A 26,789-nucleotide genomic window follows, 5' to 3' on the forward strand; every position below is an offset into this window, starting at 1 on the left:
ATTAAATGACGTACACAAAAATGTTGGAGAAACTCAGTGGTGGCAGCAGCATCTATGGAGCGAACCTACAATCCATGGGTTTATGAAGGGGAAATCATGCTTGACTAATCTTCTGGAACTTTTTGAGGATGTAACTAGGACAATGGAGAGCCAGTGGATGTAGAATACCTGGACTTTCAGAAAGCATTTGATAAGCTCGCACATAGTGGGCAAGATTAGGGCACATGGTATGAATGCTGATATGGATAGAAAATTGGTTGGCAGACAGGTAACAAAGACTAGGGATTAACGGGTCCCTTTGAGAATGGCAGGCTGTCTAGTGGAATACCGCAATGCTCTGTGCTGGTATCGCAGTTATTTCCAATATACATCAATGATTTAAATGAAGTGATTCAAAGTAACATTAGCAAATTTGCAGATGGCACAGAGCTGTGTGACAGTGTGAACTGTGAGGAGGATGCTATGAGAATGCAGGGTGACTTGGACAGGTTGGGTGAGTGGGCAGGTGCATGGCAGATGCAGTTTAATGTGGATAAATGTGAGGTTATCCACTTTGGTGGCAAAAACAGGAAGGCAGATTATTATCTAAATGGTGTCAAGTTGAGAAAAGGGGAAGTACAACAGGATCTGGGGGTCCTTGCTCATCAGTCAAAGAAAGTAAGCATGCAGGTACAGCAGGCAGTGTTGTCCTTCATAACAAGAGGAGTTGCGTATAGGAGCAAAGAGGTCCTTCTGCAGTTGTACAGGGCCCCATTGAGACCACACCTGGAGTATCATGTGCAATTTTGATCCCCAAATTTGAGTAAGGACATTCTTGCTACTGAGGGAGTGCAGCATAGGTTCACAAGGTTAATTCCCGTGATTGTAGGACTGTCATATGCTGAGAGAATTGGGCGGCTGGGCTTGTATACTCTGGAAGGTAGAAGGATAGAGAATTATCAAGGATTTGGATAATTAAGAGGCAAGAAACATGTTCCGATGTTGGGGGAGTCCAGAACCAGGGGCCACAGTTTAAGAATAAGGGGTAAGCCATTTAGAACAGAGATGTGGAAACACATTTTCACCCAGAGAGTTGTGAGTGTGGTATTCTCTGCCTGGTGGAGGCTGGTTATCTTGATACTTTCAAGAGAAAGCTAGATAGGGCTCTTAAAAATAGCAGAGTCAGGGGATATGAAAATCATTTGTTGATTTTATGGGAGAGAATTATAGCATCATACAGCACAGAAGCAGTTACTTCAACCCAACCCCATCCACACAAATCAAATTTTTCAGCAGGGTCAATGGAAGGGAGGTTGACTTGTGTGATGGTCTGGGCCACGTCCACAACATTCTGCAATTTCTTGCCGTCTTGAATAGCGCTGTCTCCCAAACCATACTGTGATGCATTCCGATAAAAAAAGCTTTCTACATTGCATCTGTCGAAGTGGGTGAAGGTTGTTGGGGACATGCCAAACTTCCTAAGCCTTCGAAAGATATTGGTGTACGTTCTTGGCCACAGCTTCACTGTGGCTCATCAAGGACAAATTACTGTTGATATTTGCAATTGCTTTGAGAGACAGAGAAAAGGAATGATTTTCAAAGGATTTCAGTCTATTGGGTGTGAGAGTATCCTTTATAAACACATTGCTTGGGAGATGTGGCTTTTACTCCTGCTGGCTTCTCGTTAATTATTATTTATGAGTTAATCACCATAGATGATTATGCATTTGGCCTTTTTTTTTAACGATTATAATTACATTTACTATCAGCAAATTTACTTTCACAATACTTTTCACTTCGGAAAGGTGGATGAGTATGGAAAGCAGAGGGATGAAACTGAAGGGGAAATTAGGGAGGTATGAAGGTTGCATGATAGAATACAGAAATTATGGAAAATCTAAGATGTTTTATAGAAATTATGGAAAATCTAAGATGTTTTATAGATACAGAAGCATGTAGAGAGCAAAGAAAGATGACATGAAGAAAGTCTGAAGAAGGGTTTCGGCCCGAAACGTTGCCCAGAGAGAAAAGCAGTTCCTTCTTAAACAAAGAAAGATGACATGCTGGGTCCTTATAAAATTGCCAAGCCTGGATGAAATGTATTCTAAACCTCTAAAAGAAGCAAGGATAAATGTAGCAGAAGAATCAAAGACCATTTTCCAATATTCTTATAGGCACCAGAGAAAAGAAAGACTGCTTACTGTTATTATTGTTTAGAAATGGATAAATGGATATACAGCACAAAAAAGGGACAGACTAATTTGCCTAATGTCAGTGGTGAGTAAAAAAATAATAAGATTAAATGAGAACTTACCAGTTTGAGGTTTGATCTTTATTTTATGAGGAGTTACGATGAGGGATTACATGAAAACCCCGCCAGAACGCGTGCGCGACATTCTTCAAAGCAGCGGTGTGGAATCACAGTAATAATAATTGAAATAAACATAGTAAGATAAGAAGAACTAATATACCAGTTGACCTTTATAATAGAGGGCGGGAGCGGAGGGCACGTAATCACTCATCGTAACTCCTCATAAAATAAAGATCAAACTTCAAACTGGTAAGTTCTCGTTTAATCTTACTATTTTACTTCGGAGTCACGTGAATGACTACGTGAAGATTTTAAAGATCTGTGATTTCAAGCCGTGGAACAGTCCATGCTTCACTCACTGCCAAAGTCATTCAAGGGAGGAAGTATGTTATTGTATTCAGACATGTATCCAATTCAAACAATAACAAATTATTTTAACAAAATAATGCTCCCTAGGGCTAAATATATTACAGAATTGAAACTTGATTCTGCAACACCGCATGCTTGGTTATTGGCTTATTATAAAGAGTTGGAAGGTCTTTCTCTAGACCAACCTGCTGTTGCCAGGATATGATCCATAGGCACTTCCTTGTCTCTAGCTGCCGGTGTTGCTGTTGCCCTTGTGGATAGAGATTTAAGATGTCAGTATCCACCCCAGCAGCTCCCAAACCTGTCTGAGCCACCTAGCGATGGTTTGTGCTGATACCCGGCCATTAGGCTGTTTATGGCTGCCCATAGTGCCAATTTACTTCCTCTTAAGTTTTAGTAGTCTTAAGGTATGGTAGAAGGTGTGTCATTACACACAGTCAGGTGTCAGATGGGTATACCTGGAATTCCAACTTTTGTCCTGATGTTCCTGGTCTATCTTGTTTAACAAGCTCTAATATGCAAAGTTATCTTTTCTGGAGATGCCATCATTTTATCCCACTCAGTTTATGTAGAAACTGGACCCTTAGAGCTGAGACCAGTACTATCAGCATACTGTTTTTTAATGTCAGGTTTCCCCCAGGGACAGGGACATTGCTGGTGCCCCTAGCAATGTTTGTACAATACTGACGTCCCAGATTTGGGAGTACCTCACTCTAGGAGGGTTTATTTGCAAATAATCCTCATAAGTTTGGCAACTAGAGGGTGAGATCCCATGGAGAGTTGTCATGGCGCATGCCACCAGCAAGCTAACAGGGCAATTCTGCACAATTATTGTGCTGCAGTTCAGTCCTTCAACTACATAATATAGGATTTGTGGTAAAAAGATCATTTTTGTAGCATGTATTCGACCTATTAAAGACATCGGGAGCATTTTCCAGAATTTGATTAGATTATTTAGTTTCTTAAGTAAGGGGCTATAATTGGCGTTAAACATAGCGTGATAGTTTTTAGTGATTTCAATTCCTAAATATTTAAATTTTTCTGTGGCTATTTTTAAGGGGAATTTCAAGGGATGTGTTGAGTCTTTCGGTTTTATCGACATAATTTCACTTTTGTTCCAGTTTATTCTGTATCCTGAGAAAGATCCAAAGTCCTCAATTAGATTTAGTATGTTTGGTATACTGATTTGGGGTTTTGTGATATACAGTAATACATCATCTGCATATAAGGATATTTTGTTATTTGAATATTTTGTATTATAACCATAAATACCCGGGTGTGTTCTAATTTTTTCAGCTAAAGCTTCAATTACCAGAGCGAATAACAGTGCTGATAATGAACATCCTTGTCTGTTGCCCCTTGTTAATTGGAATTTCGTAGATAGTATATTATTAGTTAATATTCTAGCCGTGGGTTTGTTATATAATAATTTTATCCATGCGCCATATGATTAATATATGCCACCACTGTGATATTATCAATTTGTAGGCGGACATGCAGATGGTGCATTGTGAGCAGTAGGCTTTTAGCCCATGAAACGCACCCAGCATCTCTAAATACCCAGTGATTTTAGTCATGATGATTACCAATAATGATGGGCGGGACTATGCCAAGTATTCCCTTTTATCATTATAACTCCAAATTGCTTTGGCTGGTAACTGCATAGGTCGATCCAAGTGACCTGCAAGGTGTTGTTCCTCTTGCACTTTTGTCCTTTTTGAGCTTTAATGATGCAAGGCCCAAACTCAGTAGCTGGAAATGCTGCTATTAGTTTTCCAATTACCCTTGTCTCCTGTCTAATAGATGGTTTATTTTGTAATAATTAATGTTGTTGTAGGCATCCACCAAGTCTACTTTACTCTTTGGCAATGTTACAGATATATGGATAACGTTATTGTAAATCCCAGAAAGTCCATAGTTGTGGATGCTGTCAACTTAGATTTATCTGGATGGAGATGACCCCAGAGTTTCACCTAATGTTCGGTAGTTAAAACTGCTGATTTAGCTAGATCCAGGGTTTTTCCCCACAATTGATATATCATCAAGATATGCCATGACAATATGTTCTTGTTTCTAATATTGCCAAGGCCAGTTTTAATATCTTGGTGAACAGTCTTGAGGCTGAAGTTAGATCATTAGGCAACGCTATATTCTGCCATATTTTCCCCATCCAGTTAAATTTTAGGTATTGACAATGATCCCCATGTCTCCCAAAACAAGTGTTACATTCCCCCAGTTAGTACAGGTCATACACCTTTGTGTTATGGAAGGAACCAGATCCACCTACCTCCCTGGTTGCCAGTGGTATGTCCCTTTCTTCAATTTCTGCCTCTTCTGCGGAAGAGGTGCCGGAGTGCAGGGTTGGCACATTTTCCATGAGGGCCGCTCTGGGCCTTGGCCTAAAAATGGACCTTTGTGGTGCTGCGCGGCCCTCATGCTTTCACCAGCGTCCTGGTGTTGATACCTGCTGGTGGATGCATTGGGGTGCTGTCATTGCTGATGACACTGTAATGAGCCCGACGGCTTTAAACTCTTCGTCGAGCTTTATTCACTTGTTTAAACAAGTTTCCCTCCTGATTGTGTTGCAGCTGTTTTGCACAACCTTGCAAATTTGGGGTTTTGTGCAGGTTTACTGTGCTCTCGCAAGCAATTGATTTCATTGTGGGTATTGTGGAGCAATGTCAATCCTGCTGTCATCTCTGTACCATCGTTTGGGCGAGCAACCAATTATATGCCCGCTGACAGAAGTTTTAAAATCTTCTGTAGTTTGATCTCCTGGGTTTTTGTGCCAGTCCCGCTGCAGGCATTTTTAACGAAGTAAAGTTCACAGGAGGCCTATACCTTCTTAATTTTGTTACCTGTTCCTGCAGAGGATGGAAGTACAGGTAGTCGATGCTGGCCGCCAGCTTGTTCTGCAATGGTACTTTTCCTTGATCTGTAATTTTGGTGATCACTCCAAGTAGCTCCTTAGGATTCTGCGCCCCCTGCACACTGCCATTTTCTTCAGCCACGTCCCCTTCTTCAGGACCAGCCCAGCCCTGGTCCACAATGCTCTCCTCTGTCGAGGGAGATGCAATGTTTTACAGCCCTCGATAAGGTGCTGTTCTGGGAGTGTGAAGACTCCCATAGTGAGCTTGCTCCATCTCCCGGAGCAAGTCACGGGCGGACCTCTGCTGCAATCGGGCAGCGTGTCCCCTTGGCCGGACTCGGATGAGTATGATCAGCCGGGCTGAATCCTGCTGGGCTTTGCCTCCAGCCTGTTGCGCTGATTTGAGCTGTACGACTCATGGAGCTGGATTCAGCTTGGCAGAGTTGGAGTCGGTAAGTGGACCTTTGTAACCACTCCAACGGTCACTTCCATTGCCCTTGGGCAGTGCGCCCTCCTGGCCGGACTCCCTGAGTCTATCGGCTGGACTGACTCCTGTTCAGCTTGCCTGCAGCCTGCTGTGCTGTTTCCAGGTATACAGCTCGGAACGGTGCTGGGCTCAGCCTGCACCGGTCGTCCCCGGCTGTCGGCTGCCGGAACCTTCCCTAGTTCCCCGCAGCCTGCGGCCCTGGAGCCGCTGTTCATCCATGGCTGTTGGCTGCCAGGACCTTCCTGGTTCGCCGCAGCCTGCGTTCCAGGTGTCCATTTTTTCTTCCCCTTGTCCAACATGCTGCATCATAAAGCACAGCAAGGGGATGAAATACAACTTCAATATAATTTTTCTTACCTTGTAGGTCCGTTTCAATTATGCCGCGGGAGCGCTCCACCCCCGCCCGTCGCTGTTGCACTGCGTGAGACGCTATGTCCTAACATTCCTTAAACAGGCACCAGTTATTGTATGGATTTGTTAAGACAATCTTGATGGAATTTTTTGAGGAAATAACAAGAAGGGTGGATGAGGATTACATGTTTGTTATGGTCTACATTTAATTCAAAGGACATGTAGACACAAAATGCTGGAGTAACTCAGCAGGTGAGGTAGCATCTCTGGGGAGGAATGGGGACGTTTCGGGTCGAGACTCTTCTTCAGACTCTCGTACATACTTTAAAGTGCATTTGGTGGTCCCACATGTCAAAGCAATCTGTTTGATGTCTTCAGTTTGAGGAGGTCATATTGTGAACACCGAATGCTGTATGTAAGATCAGAAGAGGCGCAAGTGAATTGGTGCTACATTTGGAAGAACTGTTTGTGTCTTTAAATATTGGGAAAAGAAATGGTAAAGAATGAGTGTTGCATGTGCTGCGGCTACATTAAAAAGTGGCATAAGAAGTAAGGTGGTTGGTGAACCTGGAAGAGAGGACCAGGGCGCTTGGAAGGAAAATAGAAAGTTGAAGGAGGAGGTGAAGCTGCATCTAGTGGTGGATGCTGTTCAAGGTAGTAGAAACTGTAAAGGATGATGTGTTGAAAGCAAAGGTTGGTAGGTGAAAATTAAGAACTGGCACTCTATCCATGTTCTCTGTGGGAAGAGAGGGAGGGAAATAAGTGGTGTAAGAAATAGATAGGACGTGGTCAACATCTATAATGTTAGAGAGAATGCTATGGCTCCAAAAGAGAACAACATCTCAGTGGCTCTGTGGGATAGTTGCATCATTGTAGTAGTTACAATGAAGGAGGAACTGGGAGAATGGAATGGCATTCTTGCAGAAGGCAAGGTGGAAAAAATGTTGTTGATATGACCGTGGAAATATCTAGGCTTGTAATAGATGTTTATCACTAGCCTATCTCTGAGAAAGGGAGATCCAGGAAGGGAAGATTTGATGACCCATGTGAAATTGACAGTAAGAAGTTAGCAGCAAAAGTAATGTTGAGGTTCAGTGGGTGTGCAGGAAGCAACTGAGTGCAGTGGCCAATGTACTGGAGGAAAGAGATGAGAGACTTGAAGCGGGCTAAAAACACACTGTTCTACATATCCTATGTAAACATTGTCAGTGTGCGGGTGTGGTGAGATCCCCCAGCTACATCTTTGTTCTGGAGAAAGTGAGTTTGGTGGATGATCAAATAAATGAGCATATGGGTGGAGGGGAACTACCCAAGCTCTATTCAAGCAAGGATTAGAGGGTTTGGTGGCATTATATGTCTGTGGTAAAGATGAGAGAGTTGGAAGTAGTGAATTGGAAACTGTCAAAGTGTTGGAGATCATTAGTAGTGTCGTAGATGTACGTTGTAAAGGATTACACCAGGATGTAGTTATGGTAGGAAGAAATAGACCAAGTGCAAACCGAAACAATTGGTTTAAAAAATAAAAGGCAATTGGTCTAAAAAATAAACCCAACAGTGGTTAACATATTTGAAGGGAATGGACAGATGCTATTTCAGGTCAGGACCCAGAGGAAAGTATAGAGGCCTCAGGGAGATAAAGGTCAGGTGTTTTGTTTTCTGTTTGATGTAAATGGTAGAAAGATTCAAAAAAGAGTTGAGGGGTGCTCTTGAAATCCCCTTGGAAGTCCCCCTGAAAATGTGATGCCTATGCTGGGTGAGTTGGCTGATCTCGACCTCAGCGTGACTTCTGCGGCCAATAGGCAGGTCGAATTTGTCCTCTGATGATGACAAGGCTCTGGAACTTCGGCCCAACCGGAGCCGGCGGATCCATTCCCATAGCCGGCTCCTGCGGACGACTTTCCGGGCTGGTATCTGGGCCCCTCGGCAGCCTAGGCTGACCAATCTGGTTCCGTTTGACTCCACTCGGATGCTGTGACCTCTATTGGTCAGGCAAGACTGATAATCCAGAAAGGCTCTGGATCCAAGGGTGCCGGGAAAGCTATGATTGACCTGTACAAGTGTTCAGGCCTGGAAATGACTAGACCTTCATTGTTGTAGGCTCTCAATCATGGAAATCCCTTCCCAACAGCACTGTGGAGATTTATCAGCAGAAGGGTTATAGCAGTCCCACACAGTAACTTTACAAAGACAACTAAAGATGAGCAATGATGACTAGAACTTGTAATGTAAATAAACGGGTGGGTTGAATGTAATTGATCACATCAGAGCATCCACATTATTAATAGCCTCTCTGTATATTTCTTCCTTCCAAAAAGGATCAACTTGCATTTCTTCTGGTTTTTATCAGTCCAAGGCATAGGTCAGTTTAAATTTCATTAAGCAGCATAATATGCCTCTTCACAATTTACAGCCTTTCAACCTTTTGCACCTATCATTTTTTCACACTGCTTTTCCAGTTTTGACAATGAAGAACATTGATTTTATAATCATTCATCATAGTAATCGTTGCTTATGACCATGAAAAAAATTAATGAACAAATTTCATATTTATTCTGCTTTCTTAAAATAATCACTAAGCCTTTTGTGGCAGTTGTAAACAAATTCAAGAAGTTCTATAATCTCAGTAGTGCTGACTTTTTGTGGTACGTTTTGTTATCATTTACTCTGTGAACAATTATACATTATAGCTTGGACATCCACAGATGAATATTAATTTCATTCAGAACATCATCCTGTATTAAATACCACAAAAAATGCTTCCAGTTCACCTGCACTTTGAACACTTCTGTTACAATAATTTGCATGGTGAATGAAAATGTAAAGAGTGTGGCGGCTCCCAAGGGTCGGGCCACCCTAACTGTCGAACCCCTCGGCACGGGAGTGGTTCAGTCCGGAGGCGGCCTTTAACCAGATGGTTTAAAGGCAGGGTTTTGGGTGCCATCTTTCTCTCGTGTGGACTTCCCTACAACCGGGAGGAACACAAATAAAGGTGCCTCTCGAAATACCTGACTGCTCTCTTTCGTTTCGAGACCTACGCACCACAACAGGCTGAATTGTGTGATCCATGTTTCATATTGTAACATACATATTTGTAGAAAAGAGGCTATACAAAATCTATCCATACTCAGCTTCTCAAAAACATTGGACACGGAAATCATGAAAATCCTGCAACTAATTCAGTGTCTTCTGTATTAAATTATTACTTTTGAGAAAATGAACTAATATCTGTGGTTATTTTCATGAGGTTGTAATTATTAAGGATATACTGTAGTTCTAAATACTTTCTTTTGAAAATGAAGTTATCTGTGTGGAAATAAAATGGCTGGCCCCAAAGGCAGCCATTCTGTAGTTAGGCAATTTTTAACAATCATAATAAACTGATCCTGTAGAGTGCATTAATTCTGGAACCCTGAGGATTGCTGTGTAACTGTTATTTCACTTGCTGCACAAGCCATTTAATAGGGCATTTTTCTGTACAGTCAGGAAGCAATCCTCCTTATAGTTGCTATGTTATTTTGAGACCAATAATGAATAATAAAATATCATTTTAAGAAGATTAATATATTTTGAAATAAATTATTTTGAAGGAAATATGGCAGGCAATTTGTGAAAGCTTGCTGCCAGCAATTTCATGGAAACAGGTTGAAGAATAAATATTAACGAGACGCCAGAAGAATATAATTTCACATTGTACAAAATGGGAAAGCAGACAGCTTCTTAGATTTAATGTCTTGCCCATTAAGCATCGACTGGTGTAGGACCTTTTCACTCAGTTGTTTGGATGCCCAAAGCCACAGCCTCTCGTGGAGCACCCTAAAATTTTGTAGTCAGTTTGGGGAGGCGGTAAATGACGACCTTATGCACAGAAGCAGAGGGAGGTGATAGCAGATGTCACTGCAGTGGCCACAAGTTGTTGTTTTGAAACGATGTGGCAGCTCCCAAGGGTCGGGCCAATCCATTATCGAACCCCTCGGCACGAGAATGGACTAGTCCGAGGGCGGCCCTTCGCTACAGGTATGAAGGGCAGGGGTTTAGGCGTGATCTCTCTCTTGCAGACCCGACTGGACAAGAGAAAAACACCAAATAAAAGTCCTCCCGAAATATCTGGCTCCTTGCCTTCATTTCGGGCTTATCGCAGCGCCACATTGGTGACCCCGACGCTCCATTGGTGTCATAATGGAGTCAAAGGACAGAGCAGCCCATACGTCCACCTCACAGTCTGACCGGGTCCTGTCTCGCGACGCGGTCTCCGTGAAGCTACCTACAGTCTGGACCGCCCGGCCTCGCTTCTGGTTTCAGCATGCGGAGGCCCAATTACAGCTGCGGGGCATTACTGCGGCCGACACCCGCTACTACCTGGTGGGAGCCCTCGACCAGCTGGCCATGTTCACTGCCTTTGCTTGGGATCAGCGCTCCGAGAGTCGCTTCCCCATCGATACCGGGGTGGAGCTGAGCATCCTGCTCCCTTCGCTGGTGGACATTCATTCCGGTAAGCGGGGGCCCGTCCTCACCGCGGCAAAATGGCCACCCCATCTGTACGTAAGGGGTTCGCACGGTCCCGATTGTTTTTGGCTCCTGTCATTTCTCGTGGAAGTTTACCATCGCCGATGTCTCCCAGCCGTTGCTCAGTGCCGACTTTCTTCGTGCTCACTCCCTCCTGGTGGACGTCAGGCGGCAGCGCTTGGTCCACGCTAATGATGGAGCCAATTGCGCTGCATCTGAGTGAGCTGATTGCACGCCCACTGTTGTCCGTGGAATACTGTTTTGCTCTGGTCTTGGCAGCGTTCCCAGACATTATGACCCCACAGTTCCGGTCGTCGACCCCCAAGCAAGGGGTGGTGCATTTCATACCAACTACCGGCCCACCCCTCCACGCTGGAGCATGCCGACTGCTGCCTGATAAGCTACGTCTGGCACGGCAGGAGTTCTGCACGATGGAGTCCTTGGGGATCGTCCGCCCTTTGAACAGCCCATCCTTTTTCTCTGGAGAAAAAGGATGGGTGACATTTTGGATCAGGACCTTTGTTCAGGCTGAAAGGCGGGGTGGGGAGTGAGGAGGCTGGAGGTGAGAAAATTCCAGGACCAATCAGGGGTCGGCCACAAATGACCTCAAGCAGGGTGGTGCCATGGTACACCCATTGTTGGCGAGTGTTTTTAGAGGGTTACAATGTGGAGAACTGTGGAATTGGTTAAACGACTAGGGTGGAGGAAGGGGGCAAGGTTGACGTGGATAGGGGAGGGGATTGTAAGTTGAAGTTACTTAGTTTAGTGAATTGAACATTCATACCACTGGGTTGCAAGCTACCCAAGCAAAATATGAGGTGTTGTTCCTCCAATTTGCGTGTGGCCTCACTCTAGTAATGGAGCAGGCCCTGGACAGAAAGTTCAATTTGGGAATGGAACGGGGAGTTGAAATGGTCTGCACCCAGATCTTGTCGGCCTCGGCAGACCAAGTGTAACTGTTCAGTGAAGCAATCGGCGAGTCTATGTTTCGTCTCGTAAAGGAACCCACATGGAGAACACCGGATGCAATAAACTAAGTAAATTGAACTAATCTAAACTGAACTAATCTGGACAAAAAAGTCCCACCATCAACCAAGATAACCAAAACCAACTTTGCTAAAACTCAGAATTATGTGCATGCCAGTAATCATGTGGAAAAGACCATTGACCCATGATATGTCTCGCATCCTTACATCATTTAAGATTGCGGTGAGAAAAAACGTTTTCACCCAGAGAGTTGTGAATTTATGGAATTCCCTGTCACAGAGGGCAGTGGAGGCCGTCACTGGATGGATTTAAGAGGGAGTTAGATAGAGCCCTAGGTGGAGTCAAGGGATATGGGGAGAAGGCAGGCACGGGTTTTTGATAGGGGATGATCAGCCATGATCACAATGAATGGCGGTGCTGGCTCGAAGGGCCGAATGGCCTCCTCCTACACCTATTTTCTATGTTTCTATCAAAGTTTTATTCAAGCCCAAATTGCACTCAGTTTAATTTACATGATCGACTCAACTTTTTTTAATTGGTAGTTCATTCTATTCAGGTAAGATGCAATAAATTAATGATACTTACAAATGATTATAAGATATGTTAATTATACCATGTTACAGCATATGAGTGTGTGGTAAGGAACTGCAGATACTGGTTATATCAAAGATAGACACAAAGTGCTGAAGTCAGGCAGCATCTCTGGAGAAAAGGATGTCTGAAGGATCTGAAGAAAGGTCCCGGACCAAAAAATCCTTTTCTCCAGAGATGCTGCCTCACACGCCGAGTTACTCCAGCGCTTTGTGTTTATTTTCTGGACCACGTTGCTTTCTGTGCTTGTGCTGTGTTGAGTCAACTGTAAAACATTATTTACAAAAGCATACTCATGGGTGTACAATATATTGGAAAAATCATAAAAGATTATTTTTTAGCAACTAAGGTACTTATTTGACTTTAACAGATTAAACATTTCCATCTGTGTACTATTTCTGCTTTCAGCTGTGAATATTAGCATGTGTAGATGGTGTACAGCATCCCCTCTGAACATATTATAATAATTTATTAGATGTGCATCCCTATTAAACTTGTCTTTGAAGTAAGGTGGCATCATACATTTTCATTATCTAATTGAATTTTAGGTTCTTATCTCAAAAGAGTATACATGCTTTGGAGGCACTGCAATGGCAGTTTATCAGATTTATTCATGGGATGAAAGGGTTGGACTGTGAAATATGATTGAATAGACTGGACATTTATTTTCTGAAGTTGAGATACATGAGAGGTTATCTCATTAAAATATACATGGTTTTAAAGGCACAATATAGTGGGATTTTGTGCTATAATGTATAAAATGAGAGTGCACATTCAGTATTCAGGTAAACTGGTATGCCACCAACTACTCTGAACATTTATACATTCCACCACCAGTGCACCAGAGCTATATTGACAAAATGCCCTTTATCATGTATCTATACACTGTAGATAGCTTGATTGCAATCACATATTGTCTTTCCACTGACTGGTTAACACACAACAACAACTTTTCGCTGTACCTTGGTACACGTGACAATAAACTAAATTTCAAATACACTTTAGCTGAAACAGAAAACATCGGATGGCTTTCCTTGATGTCTTCTCCATCATAGCTGGAGACTTTAACGAAGCTAGTTTGAGGAAGGTATTTCCAAATTACCACCAGCATGTATCCTGCAACACAAGAGGATCAAATGCTCTCGACCACTGCTACTCCTTCAGACATTCTTTCACTCCATCTCTTACCCATACTTTGGAAAATCAAACCTCGGAGGTTCTCCACTGCTATTATCGAGAAGAAGGTTCAGGAGTGTGAGAACTGTGACCACAAGGTGCAAGAGCAGCTTCTTACTGTAGATCAATCACTATTGCCGATTTGATCCATGTGTGGTATTATGTCTTGCTATTACTGACCCGATCCGTAACCCATGTCCGGTTTCCACTATGCCATCTTGTGGAATGCGAGTAACCATGCTTTCAGTTTTTATCTACGACTTCGAGCCTACGGTACCTATGTATATGGTTCCGGTATGTATTCTTAAAATATTTATTATGAAGTTTCATGACTCAGTGTCAATAGTACTTTATACACTTACCATCAGGCTCTTGAATCACACTGCACTTCCTAACCACAATCCTACCTCAGCAACGAACATTGTTTAGGCTGTGCTACGTACTTCAGTTTAAACTCCTGGTTTCCTAGTATTAGTGATAATGCATCATATTATTGATTATTGTGCATTAATTTGTTGTGTTTTTGTGCTGATGTGGTGGCAAAGCTGCAGCAACTAAAGGGCTTGTCCCACTTGCCGATTTTTTTTTGGTGACTATTGGCATAATTGACTGACATATCAGGTCACCGAAAAAGTCGCGGCGTGACGCGGTGTCTACTCAAGTGTCGCAACCTTTTTTTGTTGCCGCTGGATTTTGAAATGTTCAAAATCTGTCGGCGACCCTGATACGTCAGTCAATTACACCAGCAGTCCCCAAAATATTCATAAAGTGGGACAGGCCCTTCGAGTTTTTTTTCTTCCATTCCCTGTGCATATAACAATTAAACACGCTTAACTCTTGACCATTCAAACATGTGACACGAACCACCAAGAAGGACAAAGGCAGCTGGAGTATGAGAACACCACCCCTAGGGGTTCTCCTCCAAATCACACACCATACTGATTTTGAAATATATTGTTATTCCTTCAGCTTCACGTGACATACATCATGGGACTCTACTCAATGGCATTGATAAAAACCTCCACCAGTGGATCCACAGTGGTTCATGAGGTATCTTGTCATCACTTCTTTTGGGCCATTAGTCATGGGTGAAAATATTGGCTTTGTCAATGATGCCCACATCCCACAAACTGAATAAATAAGAAAAGGGTGACAGTTTTTCTCATAGCTTTGTAAATCTCTGGCTTTCACACCAGGGAGGACTGCAAATGTTCAATTTGTTCAGGTTGCTCAAGGCTGACGTTGATAGCTCTAAGGAATCCAGGGAAATTGAAATATATTTATTGTCTGAAAGGGATGGGTTCTGAGCAAGCTCTGTTACCACTTTAAAGACGAGATTGGATAGGGAGGAGAAAGCTGCGGGGTTATAGGAAAAAATGTTGAATGCACTAATTAGATTTCTCTTGCAGAAAAATGGTGAAGGCTCAAAGGATCAGCCTTCCTTACAAGCAGTGACTTTTCTATGATTCTATATGATAAGGACATCAGATAGGAAGGTGGAGTTAAAAGATCAGTTATGTTCTTGACAAATGCTGGATTTGATCAGGTTTGAGATGCCACGACACCCAGTCTTGTTACTATATCATATTCTTATGACTTTATTTTGTACATACAATTTTTTAAATTAAAAATTGCGCTGTTTATTTTCAATGATTATATTGACTATTTTTCAGTTGCAGTTTTGATGGTAATTCAATCCCATGTTAATATGCCACAGATAATTAGATGTATTTACTAAAGGAATGGTTGAAGCCTTAGAGCTTCTCTTTGTCCTTTGCAATATCATCATCGGCAGTCACTCGAAACGAGTATCTGTCCTCCTCTCTCCATAGGGTTGTCTACTTGTGGGTTTGCAGATGTCTGTAGAGGCCGATCCATGATCCACACACCTTGGTGCAAAGTGGGCAGTGGAGACTGGTGGTGGTTGGTAGTTTTTGGGCACCCTTCTCTCTCTGCTTAAGGTGTTGTCACTTTGTTCCTGCGACACAGCATAGCTCCGTTTCATGACGTGCAGCTCCTTCCTGCACGGATTTCTTCCAGGAGCACCTGTCCAGTGCAATTTTCTCCCAGTTGCTTGATGTGATGTGGAATTTCTTCAAACAGTTCTTAATGTTGTCCTTGATGCGTTTCTTTGGCCCGCCGGGGGCTCACCGACCTTCCTTCAGTTGAGAGTACAGGATTTGTTTAGGGAGATGTGTGTTGGACATGCGGATGACATGGCCAGTCCATCAAAGTTGATACTGCATTATCGTGGTGGCGATGCTGGTAATGTTGGCTTCCTCCAAAACGCTGATGTTGGCGCGTTTGTCCTTCCAGCTGATCCTCAGAATCTTTTATACGGATCTTTGATAGTATTGTTCCAGAGCTCTCGGGTGCCTGCTGTAAGTGATCCATGACTCGGCTCCATACAACAGGGTGGGGTGGACAATGGCTCTGTAGACCAGCAGTTTTGTTTGAGCCTTTAGGTCTTGGTCTTCAAAGACTCTTTTCCTGAAAATGGCGTAGGTTCCGCTGCCACAACTCAGGCGACGGTTGACCTCGATGTCAGCTTTTGAGGAAAGAATGCTGCCGAGGTAGGAGAAATGGTCAACGTTTTCAAGAGTGGTGTCGTCCACTTTTATAGCGGGCTGGGTAGACGAATGATTGGGTGGATGTTAATACAGGACCTGGGTCTTCTTGATGTTTAAGGCTAGGCCCATGGCTCGGCATGCCTTGGCAAAGGCATTCAGGATGCCCTGGAGGTCTTCTGCAGAGTGTGTTGCAATGGCACAGTTGTCCACGTACTGAGGCTCCATGATGGCGGTGTTACTGACTTTGCTTTTGGCCTTCAACCTATTATGGTCAGTTCTGTAGAGGATTGGGATCCCATGTGGCAGCGCTTCACCAATGAGGTGAAGCATGGAAGCAATGAAGATGACAAACAGGGTGGGTGCGATGATGCATCCCTGTTTGACCCCCGTTTCCACAGTGAAGTGCTCGGACTCAGAGCCGCAGTTGCTGAGCATATATACAGGTATTGACGTGATTTTAAATTATATCTAATAGTTTCTGAGTTGTTTGATCTGCGCTTGCTATATGAACAATTAAAATGGATAACATTTCTATAATTCTGTGTTATTGGGATGAAACAACTTCAGATTTCATATCTCTGAGAAAATTCTGATAAGATTGAGTAAGATTTATCATTTGCTTCTGATGTACACGTTTTCTTCTTAAAAATAGATCTGAACTATGTCTCTATAAAAGGTTAGGGAGAATTATTCCTCCTTAGTCATTCGAGATTTACTTTAGTGGTAATAGTTGCAAAAGAGTACACTTGTGTACACCAAAAGCATAGATGGGGTAGAGAGTCAGAACGTTTTCCCAGGATGAAATTATTTAATACTAGAGGGTATAGCTTTAAGGTGGGAGGAGCAAAGTTCAAAGGAGATGTGCAAGCCAAGATTATTTACACAATGGTGCCTGAAAAACACACGGCGGGGGGGGGGGGGGGGGGGTGGTGGTGGAGGAAAACTAATATTTAAGTTCCGTTTAGGTGCTGTATGGCATTTTGGTTTATCAAGTCAATTATGGGGCACATAGACACAGGGAAATGCTGATACTGTTTCCCAAAAAAGACAAACAATGCTGGTGTAACTCAATGGGTCAGGCAGCATTTCTGGAGAACATGGATTCGTGACATGTTGGGTCTGGACACTTTCTCGTGATTGATTGACTACATTATGCTTGAATAAGACATTTGAGACCCATTCGGAGAATTTATTGGACAATTTATAAAAAATTCACCACCACTGGACTGCACGGTAATTCACTGAAAATGTTAACCCAAAAAGGGTTCCATAGTGTATAAGAAAGAACATGCTTAATCTTGAGAACCTAGAGGTGAAAGGAATGAAGGAGATAAGTCTGTCAGAGGATATCCAACTTCTGGAGGATGACATTTCTTAGCAAGGAGTCTATAGCTGTTAAAATCCATAGGTTCTTTAAAATAACTATATCATTGCTCCTTACTATAAATAACTATATGACTGCCATTGCTCCTTCATGACAAAGGTGGCACCCATGATGCTCTTTCTACCTGGTGTTACTGTTGCTATTGAAAGTCAAATGTATCTAATTTCTAACCTAACCTCTAAGTGTCGCTCGCTAAACTGGCATGCCAAATGCAATGCTAGTATTCAAAGCAGTATTATCTTCTTTGTACTCGGTCTCCTCTTCCTTCTGGTAGAGCAATTTGATAAGATCAGCATGTGATGCCCACCTCTAATTGCCCTTGAACCACTTTCTTGCAGAAGATTTCAGCATGTGCTGCTCCTTATCTCTTCAATATAAATTGAGCCTTGTAGTCACATTTAAAGGCTCAGTGGGTGGGATACGATCCCTTCTGCAAAGTGTAACACTGGCCCAATGGGTTTGATATAACAGTGTGGCAACTTTCACGTTTGCCAGGCTCAATTTTGCTCAGAGTCTTGAGGTGCTGATGATCCTCTAAGTTGGCTAAGATATGGTTCAGAGCTACAAAGTTGAGTTACCCTTGTTGAATGGGTGTGACGTAACAAATAAGTTAAACTGTGCACTTGGAACAGGTGCCTAGATGTTGTTGGATGGGATGGAGTCAGTAGTATGTTGAAAGCGTAGGGGTGGAAGAGATGGAATTAGGTGGGTGGGTAGTCAGGTAACCTATGACTCCTGACTTATCTGGAATGGACAATGAATGAATCTTGTGGAAAACATTAAACATTCATAAATGAACATAAAATATTGACTAAAGAAGTGAAAACACCTAAAAAGCACTGCAAAACAAATAAACACTTAGAAAGGATATAAAACACTTCAAAAACATAATATAACAAACATGTGACAATGCCCCCTTTTGGCTGCCTCCTTCCTTTGGAAAGACCCCCTGGGACATCTCTGACCTTATGCAAGGGATGATGGAGGATGAAAGTCAACAACCCTCAATCAACTTCAGCATCAGGAAGTAGCCTGTTGCCCAGAGGCGACTGGCTAACAGGATAAATGGGGTGAGTGCATTCTTGTATAATTGGAATTGTGAGGGTTACACAGGGTAATAACAAAGAAAGCCCATTACTTTTTCCTCATAATCGGCTTTAATTTGACCTATGTACGGTGATCATATTAATCACAAACATATGCACATAATCTCCAAAATCACATTGTGAAAGCTAACCAACCCACTGATATGGAAATCCACATTTGTAGATGGATTTTATTGGAGAGGATTACAATTTAAGAATGTAGAAAGTAGATCCTATTGCGACTAGATCTAGTTCACCTATTTAATAGGCCTTGGTTCAGTTGCAGTTCCACACACCATACCCGTTTCCCTTAAATTATATCTGTGTTTGACCAAACAAAGTCCTGATTGTTGAAGCACCAGTCTCCTAGATTTATAGTTCCTATATTCCAGACTGAGGAGTCTTCACTTTGCTTAAATTGAGTGCAAGATTATGAAATATCTTCCTTGTTTAGTCTGTACTTTTCCCATGATGGTATGAGTAAACACTGTATACTGATCTGAAATACACCAGGAATTCATAGTCGATTCCAATACATCCAAATGATTTAATTTACTTTAATTTATACTTTTGCCTCTTATCGTATATCATTCTTGAGAAAGTAGAGTACATAGGATTAAATGAGAATGGATAATGCTCATGATGGCTTACCACAGGGAGAGGGGGTGGGAGATTGTAACTTTCACTTGGTCCGCCCTGTTTCAACGAATCAACCTGGCGTGCACAAACAGAAGATCAAACAGAACAAGTTGGCTTACAACTTTAGGCTGTGCATGCCATACGCAAGAAGAAGAAGACAGGAAAGAGAAATTACGCTTTCCCCTTCCTAATGGATTTAGTGCTGCAATGGCAAGAGCCTTGAGGCAAATTACTTTTCATCTTCTGAGCTGCGGTATAGTTTGTAAGTGATATGTAGCCCTGGGAGAATTAAGGAATTGGAAAGGATCTGAAAGATTTTGATACTTGCCTCACAGTAGGATTCTGTAATTCACTCAAAATTCTACTGAGTAACGTTGAACCCTTAACTATTCAAGTCAACAGGGCTTGAGGTCTGTTGAGGTCTCGTGTACCTGGGTTTGAGGTATAGCTTGTCAGATATTTTAGGTTGAGGTTTCGGTCTATTATTGTCACATGTACTGAGGTACAATGAAAAGCTTTGTATTTCATGCTATCAGACCAGATCATACATTACATAACTGCAATCAAATCAAACTCAAATACAATAGTGAGAGCAAAGGGGAAGATACAGAGTGTAGAATTTAGTTCTCAGTATTTAGTACATCAGTTCCATAGACAAAGTCTGGTGTCTGTCTGTCTGGTGGTGCATGCCTTCAAGTGTCTGTACATTCTGCCAGATGGGAGCAGGGAGAAGAAGGAATGACCAGAGTGGGACAAGTCTTTGATCATGTTGGCTGCTTTTCCAAGGCAGCATGAAGTGTAGATGGAATTAATAGTACAAAGTCTGGTCTCTGTAATGGATTGAACTGCATTTATAACTCTTTGCAATTTCTTGCAGTCTTGGGCAGAGTTGTTCGTACTTGAGTATATAGGGCATAGTTTCCAATTTTGCATTTGATTTGAAAACCTAGAAATGTAGCTGGCTATATAAACATGTTTTAGGCATACAGCTCAGACTCATCACCTACTGGCCCAGTTATTTCAGCTGGATGTAGGATAGTGATCTAGTGACTCTTCACACCAAGACTTCATGACTTCTCAGGGGCAATAAAGCACCCATCACACAGCACTCTGACAGCCTTTGGCTGAGGACCATGCTTGAGAAGGATATTTACTGCAAAATGTGTGCCTTTTAAACATTTTTTAGTTGTTTCTACTGAAAGCACTGTTAAACTACAGAAAGTCCACATAAGCCAGATAATTACTTACAAGGCAATGGCTGATGAAAAATAAAAAATAAGAATTGGAAGAGAAAAGTTCAGAAACATGAATAGACTGATAAAATGGGCCTGCTGATGAATTTAGTGAAATGTGATGAATGAGGACAGAATAAGTGGGACCATTTTGCAGAGGTTTCTGAAGAAAAATAGACCTGATTATGGAACTGCATTAACCTTTGAAGGTGGCAAGGCAAATTGAAAAGGTTGTTAAAAAGCAAACGAGATCCTTGGCTTTAATTATAGAAAAATAGAGCACATAAGGAAATAAATTATGTTGAACCTGTACACTGTTTAATCCTCAAGTGGAGTAGAGAATCCATTTCTGGATTTCATTTCTTATTCATTTCTCCATTACTTCATTTCTGTAAGGATGATTATTTCTTGGAGATAATGTAAAATAAATTCACTAGGATGGTACCAGAGATGTGGGATTCAATTATGCGAGGAGCTGAGTGATACTGAGTTTGCTCCCCTCAGAGCAGGGAAGTTGAGAAGAGATTTCATTAGGTGTTTAAAATTGTAGGTGACAGAAATTTCTGATACAAAAGGAAACCATTCAGTCCTTTGTACCAGTGCCAGTTTGAAAAGAATCATCAACCCCATCCAACCTTTTAGTAGCAGGTTTATGGCTCTTCGTGCAAACACCTAAATACATTTTAATTGTGATAATTATTCCACACTAGTAGATTAAAATAAAAATACTTCCACCCTCTTTAATTGCTTTATTTATATATATATATATATATATATATATATATATATACCTGGACTTTTAACCCTCTGCTAAAGGAAATTGTCCCTTCCTCTCTATCCACATCAATTCTAATTATTTACATCTTTACTTCCTCAGTTCCTTGAAATACCATCACAGTCTAGTCATTTATTCCCTCATACTGTAGTTACAACACTCCACTACTGGCAACATCCATGTGAATCTTTTATAAATCATCCTCAGTGCAAAACAGCTTCCTGTTATATTCTGACAAGAATTGTCATAATACTTAAGCTCCAAGCTAATAATTCATTGTATTGTAGTGGCGCCTGCTGGCGCACGCAGGTATCGAACATGGCGTTCGGAAGCCCCGGTCATGTGACTTGGAAGGGACTGCTAGTTTTCGCGCGGTTTTGGTTTTGCGCGGCAGTTCAGTACTGACCACCATTGTGGCCAAACGTGTCATGAGAGCCTGTAAACTGAGAAGTGATGTTCTGAATAAAAATACGTTTGAAAACTCAGTTGTCGTTCTTGCGACCGCCAAATTGGTGACCCCGACCTGTCTAGCCGTCGTTAGACAAGCAGGACTACGTTCCCGCAGAATCGGCCGGCAGGCGGCAGGGCTCACCGGGCTTCAAATTGCCATTGTTTTGGCCCGATCAACCTCGGGTGTGGTTTGCCCACGTTGAGGCACAGTTTCACCTCAATCGTATCATTGCAGACGATACCATGTACTTCCATGTGGTTGCCTTACATCAGGGACCCGCTGACCATCACCAAGTATGAAGGGCTGAAGGCCCTGCTGCTCCACACTTTCGGTCTCAGTCGCAGAGACAGGGCGGCGAAGATACTACACACGGACAGTGTCGGCGATCGGCGGCCATCCACCATCATGGCGAAGATGTTAGCCTTGATGGACGGGCACCGCCCATGTCTGCTGTTTGAACAGGCATTCCTGGAGCAGATGCCTGATGAAATCCGACTGATGCTCACCGGAGCTGATTTCAGCAACCCCAGCACCTCGCGATGAATTGTGGGCACACAGACGGCGGGACATTTGTGCCTTCACGGAGCGGGTGCAACCGAGACGACATCGGGAGAAAGGAGAAGCCCAGCCCAGCGCCGAAGAAGCATCGGCGTTTCCAGTGGTCTACAGCCGACGTTGTTGGTGCTACAACCATCAGTGCTATGGACCCGAAGCCCAAAGATGCTGGAGCCCCTGCTCGTTTCAGTGAAATGCCTCAGCCGATCGTCCATAGAGGCGAACGCGATCGGCCCAAACAAACGCCTCTACGTCCGTGATCGCCATTCCGGCCACCGTTTCCTGGTGGACTCTGGTGCCATTGCCAGCATCCTGCCTCCGAGCGCCCGAGATACTCGCGTTGGTAAGGTAGGACCCGTCCTCTCGGCTGTTAACAGGAGCGACATTCGCACTTACGGTATGCAGAACCTGGGCTTAAATTTCGATTCCCGCCCGTATAGGTGTAAGTTCACCGCTATACTGACCTCGCCCAACCAATCCTGGGGGACGATTTCTTTGGCACGTTCGCCCTGTTATTCGATGTGCGAGACGGACGCATGGTCTCTGTATCGGACCTATGCCCTGCCAAGCCGCGTAATCCGTCCATGCCCCTACAGCAACTCGACGAGGTAGCTGAGATCCAGCAACCTTTCGCAGCCCTGCTTGCCGATTTCCCTGGGTTGTTCATGCCCCGGTTTGACGGGGCCGCGCCCCGTCATCGCGTGGTCCACCACATTTTCACCGAGGGCCCACTGGTACACAGCCGTGCGCGCTGCCTCCCGACCGATAAACTGCACATCGCACGAGACTAGTTCCAGCTTATGGAGGACATGGGGATTGTCCAGCGGTCGGATAGCCCTTGGGCTTCCTCGCTGCACATGGTAGCCAAAGCGTCCGGGGTTGGAGACCTTGCGGTGATTACAGACGTTTAAACGCGGTAACCACAGCAGATCGGTACCCAGTCCCGAACATCGAGGATTTCTCGGCTCATCTGGAGGGCGCAACCTTTTTCTCGAAGGTCGACCATATTCGCGGGTATAGGTGTTCAGGTGTTCAGGGCTGCTCAGGTGTTCCAAAAGCTAATGGATCAGGGCGGTAGGGTTTTGCCACTCATATTCATCTACCTCGATGATATTCTGGTGGCCAGCAACATGCAGACAGAGCATGTCAGGCACCCCTGCTTGTTTTTTGAACGGCTGCGCGGTTGGTGATCAACCCCGCGAAGTGCCAGTTCGAATTGTGTTCCATTTCCTTTTTGAATCACAGCATCACCTGCCACGGCGCAGAGCCGCTACCCGAGAAGGTTGATGCTATCCGTCGGTTCCTGAGACCTCTATCCGTCAAGGGTCTGCAGGAGTTTATCGGAATGGTTAATTTCTACCACCGATTCGTCCCATCAGCAGCCGCCTTCATGCGGCCATTGTTCCAATGTCTGGCCGGTAAGCCTAAGGACCTGATCTGGTCCAAGGAGGCAGAGAAGGCGTCCAAGGGGGCTAAGACAGCATTGGCCAATGCCACTATGCTGGAAAACCCTAGGGGGTCAGCCCAAATGGCCCTCACCATGGACGCATCCGACGTTGCGGTAGGTGCCGTCCTCGAGCAGCGTGTAGGTAGCCGCTGGGAGCTGCTGGCATTTTTCAGCAGTCAGCTCCGAGCCCCCGAAGTTAAATAATGCACTTATGATCGGGTACTCCTCGCGCTCTTCCTAGCGATCCGCAATTTCCGTTACTTCCTATGGGGGTGCGCGTTCACCACATTCACGGATCACAAGCCATTCACGTTCGCTTTGACCAAGGTGTCCGATCCCTGGTCTGCCAGGCAACAGAGGCACCTCGCCTACATTTCCGAATTCTCATCTGATATTCGGCATGTGGCGGGGAAGCTGAACGTTGGTGCTGACGCGCTGTCCCGTCGGGCAGCCCCCGTAAATTCCGCTTTAAGTCTAGGCCTGGATTATGAGGAGCTGGCCGCTGCCCAACAGGTAGATGCTGGTATGGAGGTTTACAGCAATGCTGAATCAGGACTTAAGCTGGCTAAGGTGCCCTGCGGTGCCGCCGGTGTGCGGGTCCTTTGCGATGTCGCCACGGGCAAAGCCCACCCCATTGTCTCAGTTGCCTGGAGGCGTCGGATTTTCGACACCATCCACAGCCTAGCCCACCCGTCCATTCGCGCCACCTTGGCCTTGGTCGCAGCCAAGTTCCTCTGGCATGGGTTGCGGAAGCAGGTCGCAGCATAGGGCCGCTCTTGCATCCCCTGCCAGACTTCCAACGAACAGAGACGTGTGCCCGCCCGTACAGGATTTCGCTGTTCCGGACGGCACGTTCCTGCATATCCATGTTGACCTGGTTGGTCCTTTGCCGTGTTCGCTACTCATCTACTGACTAGATGATGTCGCTGCCTTAGCAGCTGCGGCTCGCCTGCAGTCCGTTTGTTTTTTCTTTTTTTGTTTGTTCTTTTGTCCTGTTTCAGGTAATTTTTGGTTTTATTATGTTGTGTATGTGTGTGGGTGGGGGGGAGGGGAGAAACGTGTTTTTAGTCTCTTCCTTCAGGGGGATGCGACTTCTTCTGTCGTATCCCCCTTCTCCATCTGCGCCGAGGCCTAATAGCGAAGCTGGCGGAGGCAACCAAGCCTCGGAGCTGTGGCGTTCCAGCGGCAGCTGCGACCCGACATCGGAGCTGTGGCGTTCGGGCGGGCAGCGAGCGACCCAGCCTCGGAGCTGTGGCTTTGCGGCGGCGGCAACCAAGCCTGGTGGCAGCGGCAGCGGCTACCCGACATCAGAGCTGTGGCATTCCGGTGGCGGCAGCGGCGGCCCGATCTCGGAGGATCGACCATGGGCCCGGTGGAAGACATCGTCAGGAGCTCGCAGGTCACAGGTTGGTAACCTGTTTTCAGGAGCTCCCACAGTAACAGCTTTATCTGCTGGACTGGAGGACGGCAGCTTCGGCAGCTTCGACCACCCTGGGTGGCGCAGTTTGAACCGACCCATTAGTGGCACTTGGATTCAGCCGCGGGACTGACTTACTTACCATCACCCGGCGGGGTCACAATATCCGAAGTCTGGATCACCTCGGCGCAGAGGAAGAACATGGAGGGAAGAACCAAGGACTTTAAGATTTTTGCCTTCCATCACAGTGAGGATGTGCATGGTGAACTCACTGTGGTGGATGTTAAATTTGTGTTTATTGTGTGTTTTTGTCATTTTTATTATATGTATGACTGCAAGGCAACGAAATTTCGTTCAGACCGAAAGGTCTGAATGACAATAAAGGCTACTTTGACTTTGACTTTGACTTTGACTTTGACTTTGACTTTGACTATCGTGGACAGGTTTACCAGGTGGGCGGAGGCGATACCGTTAACAAATACCTCTTCTGAGGCTTGTGCGCAGGCCATCGTCTCACATTGGATCGCTCCGATATCACTACTGATCGAGGGGCCCAGTTCACGTCCTCCCTGTAGAGTGGTATGGCGCAGCTGTATGGTGCGAAGCTGCATCAGACCACCGTGTATCACCCAGAGTCCAATGGTTTGGTTGAGCGTTTCCACAGGCACCTCAAGTCGGCATTGAAAGCTCGGCACTCCGGCCCCGATTGGGTCGATCAGTTGCCTTGGGTCCTCCTAGGCATCAGAACCACGCCTAAGGAGGACCTTAAAGCCTCCTCAGCCGAGCTGGTTTACGGCTCGGTTTTGCGAGTACCTGGGGATTTTCTGCCCATTCCCGGGATCAGTGTTAGCTGACCTTCGCGAGCAGGCGTGTGCTTTGGTCCTGGTTCCCAATTCCCGGCATGGTTCGTCCGCGGTGCATGTGCCTACTATGTTACGGGATTGTGCTAATGTTTTCCTTCATAGGGATGCTCACCGCTTGCCGTTACAGCGGGTGTACGAAGGTCCGTACAGGGTACTGAGGACTGGTACCTCGATGTTTACGTTGGACATGGGTGGCAAGGAGGAGTTCGTCTCCGTGAGCCGCCTTAAGCCAGCACACGTCAACGAGGATAGCACGGTGGCGGTGGGCACTCCGCGGCGTAGAGGACGTCCACCGGACATTTTGCCGCCCTCTGCACCTGTTACCCCCGGTTATGTTTCACCGGTCCCATCTGTTACGCCCATCCCTTGTTCGTGTTCTTCACGTCCCTCCAGTTCTGTTTTGCCGGCCCCTATTGTTATGCTCGCCCCGCGACCTCAGACTACGCGTTCTGGTTGAACCGTCCGGTTACCCGTGCGTTTCCGTACCGCGGATTCTGGGGGGGGGGGGGCTATGTAGCGGCGTCTGCTGGCGCACGCATGTATCGTACCCGGTGTTCGGAAGCTGCGGTCACGTGACTCGGGAGTGGCTGATAGTTTTCGCGCGGTTTTGGTATCACGCGGCAGTTCAGTGCTGACCACCATTGTGGCCAGACGTGTTGTGAACTGAGAAGTGATTTTCTGAATAAAATTACGTTTGAAAACTCAGTTGTCGTTCTTGCGACGGACAAAGTATACTATTTTAGCAAAA

The 26,789-nt window shown here is 44.7% G+C and overlaps 1 protein-coding gene across 1 annotated transcript in view; it reads left to right on the forward strand.

The window, feature by feature from the left end:
- The window catches only part of thsd7ba (thrombospondin, type I, domain containing 7Ba), a 743,639-nt gene that overhangs the window by 476,230 nt on the left and 240,620 nt on the right, over positions 1-26,789 (forward strand). The window lies entirely within an intron of this gene.

Source organism: Leucoraja erinacea, chromosome 7 (assembly GCF_028641065.1).
Source record: "Leucoraja erinacea ecotype New England chromosome 7, Leri_hhj_1, whole genome shotgun sequence".
NCBI classification, from domain to species: domain Eukaryota; kingdom Metazoa; phylum Chordata; class Chondrichthyes; order Rajiformes; family Rajidae; genus Leucoraja; species Leucoraja erinaceus.